Source organism: Lolium rigidum, chromosome 1 (assembly GCF_022539505.1).
Source record: "Lolium rigidum isolate FL_2022 chromosome 1, APGP_CSIRO_Lrig_0.1, whole genome shotgun sequence".
Taxonomy (NCBI): Eukaryota; Viridiplantae; Streptophyta; class Magnoliopsida; order Poales; family Poaceae; genus Lolium; species Lolium rigidum.
Window position 1 is genome coordinate 190,841,193 of NC_061508.1, and position 8,008 is coordinate 190,849,200.

The following is an 8,008-nucleotide window of genomic DNA, read 5'->3' on the forward strand; positions in this document are numbered from 1 at the left end:
TGTTGGAGAGTATGTCGCACGTGTTCTGCGACATTTTGTTTCAGGGACCGACCGTTCCAGTCGCCGGGGCGCGCGTACTCCGCCCACAGCTCGTTCTGGTCCGCCCTCAACGTCATACTGGAAAACCAAAGCCACTGTCAGTCTCTGAAACAAATCAGCTCATATACTTTTAGAGAGATCATTACAGCAATCAAAACACAACATTGCATCTATAATTCATATCGCTGCTAGTCGAGCATCAAGGTTCTACAAACACAGTATGTTAGCACGGCTTGGGCAATGGATGCGTGTCTAATTAATCCATCCTACGTCCTTGTTTCACTGCTATAATTAGCATTCCAGGCACATTTATTAATGGTCACTGCGTACAACTATCATTCGATTCGATTGATTTAGGCCGCAAAGTTTACTTTCAGGGCATGATATCATGCCTAACCGATCAGTCTTCTGCTATTTAGGTTTCGATTGAGTTTGCTGCATCGTCAGCAACAGATAGGGGTTTGTCAAGTAAGCGAGAGCAGAGTGTGAGCAGCAGATAGACGAGACGACGATAGCAGAGTGGGCAATAGAGTGATTACAAAATCAGGTGCCATGATGCTTACCCAGGTGACGAGCCGTGTGCCGTTCTCGAGGAAGGATTCGTCAGTCGGCCTTTTCCCGGTGAGAAGCTCAAGCAAGACGACGCCGTAGCTGTCGCCCTTGGTTGTCGCCCTCCTGGTCTGGAAGTACTCTGCACCACACAACAGAAATCAGGCATCAGCAGACACATGATAGATTTTGACATATGAGCGCGCTCTTGTACCTCGCTGGCCAGTCCAGGAGCGCCTGCTTCTCCTTCTTCCCGTGGAGGATGCCGTCGAGGCTACCGTTGGGCATGAGCTCGTGTAATAGCATGTTGATGTGCGGCACCGCGTAGTAGCCATCAACGCAGTATTCCTTGCATCTATAAATTCCTTTGTAAGCACAAGTCTTTGAAACCAGAAACTAATAAAACAGAAAATGATGCACATGTCTTTGCATATTTGAGCATCACTCGGTCAACATGAGGGCTGTTTATTAGCAATATAAATTTGTCTCATAATGTAGAATAAAGCTCTCAAATGTCGACGTTGATCAAAGTTCACTAATTACAGCACTAGACTGAAAGTTTATTAGCAATGGAGTACTATCTGGAGTACGTAGTAGTATAATCTGCCAAAATATACCTCCAGAACTTCAAGATTGGACAACGATGGACTAACTGGCAGTGATCCTCTGTGGTATAGAATGTAAACTGAAGGTCTAATTTCTTGAGTGCAGCCCCATATATTCAGAGGATGCCCTGATATCTGTCAAGAAGAAATCCAACGTCTCGAGGACAATATTGCTGGTATCCATCTCACGACGCCATTCAACATTTTCGTTCTCAGCAATTGTGCTTTCTTCAACAAAAAAACGTTTCCAATTTCCTGCACATAACAATAAACATACTCGTGTCTTAGACTATCTCTTAATTAAACTAGTAACCTACGCAATGCATCTAGATACCATCTTTATTTCCTATCCCAGTCTTGGAGTAAACATTAAGCTTCAATTATTTTCATAATACAATGGGCATCATGATGACAAGGCTAGTTATCCTTCAGGTTTTAATACAGGGGCAAAAAATGAAAGCAGATGGCTCGGCCCGTCTGGTAATAGCACCAATTAGAGTACAATAATCCCAATACCCGTCTGCTAATCGCACCAATCGACGCGCATCAGTAAAGTAATCACGAATTTCTGCATCGGGAGAAAAAGATTCGGGGTAAGGGGAAAGATTACAGCAGTAAGATTAGAGTGGGACGGAACTCACGTGTTCATCGTGGGCAGCACCGGTGCCGGAACCTTGACGGGGGCCAGGAGTCACGCTCACCTCCGGGACGTGCGGCAACGTCTCCTCCAACCCGCCAACGCGCCTCCACCGGGTCTCGGATCTCTGCCATAAGATTTTGAATCGCTTCCACCGGATCCGTGAAATAGGATCATCAAAATAAATGCCGAGGCGTGGAGATTGAGATGCAGCAGGAAAAAGCGGCGAGGAGGAGAAGGGAACGGGGACTGGGAGCAGAGGTGGCATGTGGGGAGTAGGCGTCGAGGAGGAGGAGAAGGGGAGCGGCGGCGACAGGGAAGCGCTTTGGAGCGGTATGTTTGGGGTCTGGGCATGGGGACGGATGGAGATCAGGTGACATGCAAACGGCATGTCACCGTGTACCCAGCGGCCTCAAATCCAGCGTCCAACCACGATCCAACGGACAGCAGTAGTTTAAGGCTCCACTTCACAGTTTTCAGCCCAGATGCTCTAAAACTTCACAGTTTTGCTCTGAAACTTCACAGTTTTGCTCTGAAACTTCACAGTTTTAAACTTTATATGATACATATATAAATCTTTCAATCATTCAACAGTACAAACAACAGTTTTGAACAAAACAAATACAAACATCAACCTTTTAGTCCGGAAACAGTACAAACAACAGTTTGCACTCAGATTCACAAGAAATTCAGTTTTGAACAATACAAAATATAAACATCAGCCTTTAGTCCGGAAACAGTACAAACAACAGTCAAATATACTGGTTCCATTCATATTCATAAGAAATTTAGACATGCCAGTCATCACTATTTTACCCACTTCATCACAAGTAATTCAGAAGTTTTAGCACCACTGTCAAGTGAATTCAGTGAGCACTTCACAGCCATTTAGTGCCATTTGATTTGTACACTTAGGCCCCAAAAGACGACTATAGTTAGCCCAAAATACTATACTTCGGTGACTTCAAAAAATTTGGCCACTCGATCAGGTTTGCGGCAATTGAAGGAGGTGATTGTGTTCCAAATCAACTTCGGTGACTTCAAAAAATTTGGCCACTCGATCAAATGAAACAATCATCCGAACTTTACAATTGGTTCTTGTTTCAGCTCTAATGCGCTTCGGCTCATGATCTAGATGACTTTTCCTTCGAATACCTTCATTGGAACAAACAAACCTACATGAAGTGATTGTTCCATCAATTCTGCTTTTGATGGTATTTCTTTTCCTCACATCAAAGCCTATGTGACCACTATATTGGACCCAGAACTCCCAAGCCTCATCCGAATTTCTGAACCGCATACCAACTTCGGGTATCCTGTTGCCAATCGATCCCATCGCACAACACTCAATTCTGCCAAATTAAAAAACAGTGTATACAAATTAGTGAAACAAGGTAAAAGCAACACTACATATATATATCTTACAAATGCAAACTGAATATACACTGCAAGCCCACTATGCCATGCCAGAAAAGTAATGTTATGTATCAAATACTGAATATACACGTGAGGTTAGCATAATTGTTTGACTAAAGTATTGCATCGAAGCTCATCCCTCCTCAATCTCTGTCTGAATACAGTTACTGTATTACAGAGGATTAGACCATATATTGTACACTGGAGTGTATAATTATTTCAGATGTTGTATTCTATGTGTGGATATAATTTTAGTAAAAATACAACATGTATTTATCTGCCCTGCATACATGCAAAAAAGCACAGAACACAACCGAAATTTCTGCAAACTCCAACATAGAGAACATAGGACTTTGCAGATTTCAGACATGGAAACCTGAAGATAATGCAGATTCTGATCATCGGAATGCCTGCATCTAATCAACTGCAGAGAAAAACAAGATGGAAATAGAATTTACCTGTGAAGCGTCCGGCGCTCGTCCGTCAGGCGCGCTACCGCGGCGGCCGGCGCTCCACCCTTGGCTACCGCGGCGGCCGGCGCTCGTCCCTTGGTTCCCGCGGCGGCCGGCGCTCGTCACTGGTTCCCGCGGCGGCGCTCGACGGGTTGGCGCGGCGGACGACGCTGGTTGCCGGGCGGCGCTCCTCAGCGGCGGCGCTCGACGGGTTGGCGCGGCGGAGAGCGGGGGCCGCCGGCAAATCGCGCGAGAAGAGGAGGCGCCGGCGAATCCGCGCCAATCCCTCCCTTTTCCCCGCCTTCCCGCGCGAGAAGAGGAGCTGAGCCGCGCCCTCCACGATTTGGTCCTCCTTTGACTCCGCTGGTTGCCTTTTTTGCATTGGAATACTATGCTGTGTGTCCCTGTCCGTTGGATCGTGGTTGGACGCTGGATTTGAGGCCGCTGGGTACACGGTAACATGCCGTTTGCATGTCACCTGATCTCCATCCCATGGGGACATGGCTCGTGACAACGGGGACGGTCTAGTCGGCGCGTCGATTAAATTCATCTGAACGGACCTATTATCTGAAATGATAAGGAAGAAATGAATCAAACACATCATCGGCGAGGGAGAAGGTCAAACATTTATTAATGAGTAGTTTTTACCTTAATGGTGGGACGGTTGGGGTGGGCCTCCACTGCACGCATCAGCGCATCACGAGCGTTGCTACTAGCGTCACCACGAAACTCAACCGTGACATGCTCAAGAGAAGGGAGGTGCGCCATGCTCACATCAACCTCACCACCTTCGTAGTTTCCTTGATGGGACATCTGCATGCGAAGACACTTAAGCCGTGGCATACTTCCAGGTGCAAACAGAAACGGCCACGTCATAATCCCACGGAACACGCACTCTATGGCAGATGGGAATGCACCGGCCCCCACGACCGACAAAGGAATATTCCACGTGTCTTCATTGCCGGCATACAGGGAGAGGTAGCGAAGAGCAGGAAGCATCCCAATATTGTTGATGTCATCCTTGTGCAAATTTATCACTACTATGGACAGAAAGGAGAGGTGGGGAAGTGATGTTAAATTAATCCATTTCGGCAGTGTCAAGAAGCTCTCATGTGCCCGAAAACTGCGGAGGCATGGAGGGGGCACCCAGCGTTCACCCATGAGTTTCACCAGCCCGCTACTTCCATCAATCTGCACAGATTGCAGTTTGCGCAATGGAGGGGGCACCCAGCGTGCACCCATGAGGTCCACCAGCCCGCTACTTCCATCAATCCGCACAGATTGCAGTTTGCGCAAGCTGCCAAGAGACTCCATCAGAGCTGTGCCCTTGTCCATTTCATCACAGAAAAGATGGAGCACCCTTAACTCTGTCAGGTTGGACAACTCTTTAACAGTGTCAATAGATGAGAAAGACATGTTTACTCCTTTCAGTACTTCAAGGGATGTCAAGTTTCCGACTCCTTTTGGCAGTACTGTTTCATAACGGAGACGCAGACGTATCAAATGCGGTAGCTGAACGAAACTTGCGGGTAACTCTTTTATACCAGATTCACGTATGTCCAGTGACTGCAAAAGCCGTAACTTGCCTATGTCATGTGGGAGTTCTTTAACATCTGAGTCGTTGATCACTAGTTGCCTTAGGTGAAATAAATTTCTAATACTCTCAACTCTAATACCATGTGTATTGTCCACTCTGCCACCAAAAAGACCAAATATACGAGGTCCTAGTTCCAGTATACGTAAATACTGTAAGCTTGAAAGAGATGCCAACCAATAACCAGTAGCAGGAGGAAAAATAGCAATAGACCTGACTTTTGACATGTCAAACTGATGTTCATCGGATTTCAGCGTGCTATTTTGCAGTGATAATCTGCGAACTTTGCTATGCAGATTAGGCGTGTACCGCCGAGTATTATCCAATACAGTGACAAAGTTTTCTTCACTTGACAATGAATATATGAGATCAACAACCATATCATGTATACGGCAAGATATTACCTCTCCCTCTTGATCTAAATTTCCAGGCATGATCAAGCTTCTATTCATGAGCTCACTGAAGTATGTTTCTCCAACCTCAAACATAGTACTTCCTTTTTTCTACGCTGGATAAAACCTTCAGCTATCCACCTCCATATCAGCCACTCTTTCCCAATCTCAAAATCTTCTGGAAATATGCTAAGATACAGAAAACAAGTCTTCAGATGACAAGGCAAATCATAATAGCTTAATAACAATATCTTCTTCATGTCATCCACTGTAGCACCTTCTGTAACTCCACGGCCTATAGAGCTTAGCAAATGAAGCCACTCATCCTTTTGTTTTATCTGTTGATTACTAACCAAAAGACTAGCGATAGTAATGATGGCTAAAGGCACACCACCACATTTCTTCAATATGTCTTTAGATACTTTCTGTAGTTCATCTGGACAGCTGTTCTCACATTGAAATATTCTTCTATAGAAGAGTATATGTGAGTCTCCAGCAGACAGAGGTTTCATTTCGTGAATTATGTCATCAGCAGAAGAGAGACATGCTTGAGCGACACCGACTTTGCGTGTTGTTGTGATTATCCGGCTACTGAGACTGTTTCTTGAGAAAGCCCAGTTTATACATTTCCATGTTTCTTCTTCCCATACATCATCGATTATGATGAGGTACCTATGCCAAAAGAAAATGAGAACACTAGTTAACAAATCGAATGAGATACAACTATATATGTTCTTGTACAAGCTGCAAACTTAACCCCTAAAAATCAATAAAAAATATGCAGTAGTTCATCAAAAAAAGTATATATGTTCTTTGATAAAAAATATGGGAACTGTTGTTAGCAGAAATATACTATAGTAGAGCATAGGTGCGAACTCTGAAATTTGGAGGACAAACATAAAACAGGTGCACAATTATTATTTTTAAAAATGATCAATTAACTATATACAAGACTACATCAGAAATACAAATAAAGAAAAACATATTGAGTATAAGCTAGCCATCTGATGCTCCTCTAAGGAAAATAGAGGGCACGCACGGGGATGATGCATACCTTTTGTCTGCAAGAAATTCACGGAGTTCATCAATGAGAATCCTTTCATCCTTTTCGGTATTATGAATATTACTGAATATTATTTTATCAAGATCATAGAGTATATCTTTGAAGATTTTCTTCAGATTAGGATTCTGACCCACGGGGACAAAAGCCACACAGTCAAACTGGGTTTTGATCTTGTCATAAATTGATTTTGTGAGGGTTGTTTTGCCCAACCCACCAAAGCCAACAATAGACATTGTCTTCAACTGCTTTTTGGATGCTTTGTCATCACCAATCAACTTCTGGATCAGCTCATCCCTTGTGCAGTCAATGCCTACAAACTCTGCAGCATCCTTGTACAGAGCTACCATGCGAGGATCAATAGTAGCACCAATGCTGGTGCTTCCCATGTCAAGCTCATACCTCTGACGCAGCTCCGATAGCTCCTTGGCGAGGACCTGAGCTTCCTCGATGGCGTCACAGATTTGATGAAGGGCTCTGCCGTTGGTAAACAACTTGGTGGTCTTCTTGAGGAACTTCTTGACTCGATTCTTCATGTTCGCTGGCTTGTCGCTTGGGCCGTCCACTCGCACCATGAAGTCGTCCACGGCGTCTTCCATGTCGTAGGAGAGGTCTCTCACCTTGCCAGCCCAGATCTGGACATGCTCGTCGAGCTGGTCCGACGGCACCTTGCCGACCTTTCGGAGGACGGCATGCATAAGCTCCAGCTCCGTATGGAGGGATTTCACACGGGCCTGCACTCGTTTCTCCAGATTGTATTCACCCACGAGCAGCTCGCCGAGCTTGCAGATGACGGGGCTCATCGCCCTGGCCGCGACCTCCATATAGCTATCTGGCCCTCTCCCCTTGTACTTGCTCTCTCTAGGCACGGTTGACCGTTGACGCAGTATCCGGTGTTCAGATTCTGTAATGCAAGCATAGGCGTTTTCAGAGCAAAATAGGCACATGATTTGTTCATGGAAGTAACCGCACAAGTATTCATTACCTCGTTTTCGTTCAATACGGAGCAAAAGCTGAAGCAACAGATCTAACTCTGCACAGTAAAAATCGCATCAAAACCACCACACAAAATGAAAAAAGAAAGAGAGTTGTGCTGCAGTGCATTCATCGAAAGCAAGAGGCTGACTACTGAGAGGAGAAGAGTAAGACACTACCTTTGACGCTGTGGTCGTCGCGCCCACAAAATCTAGCTGCTGCTCGCCGAGGAAACCTGAATCGGCACAGCAGAGACGGAAATGAAGGGAGGTCCTCAGCAGCACGGTAG

At 45.3% G+C, this 8,008-nt stretch overlaps 1 pseudogene; it reads right to left on the minus strand.

The window, feature by feature from the left end:
• Positions 1-3,768: 3,768 nt before the first annotated feature.
• On the minus strand, positions 3,769-7,770 carry LOC124653915 (annotated as a pseudogene).
• Between the last annotated feature and the right edge of the window lie 238 nt (positions 7,771-8,008).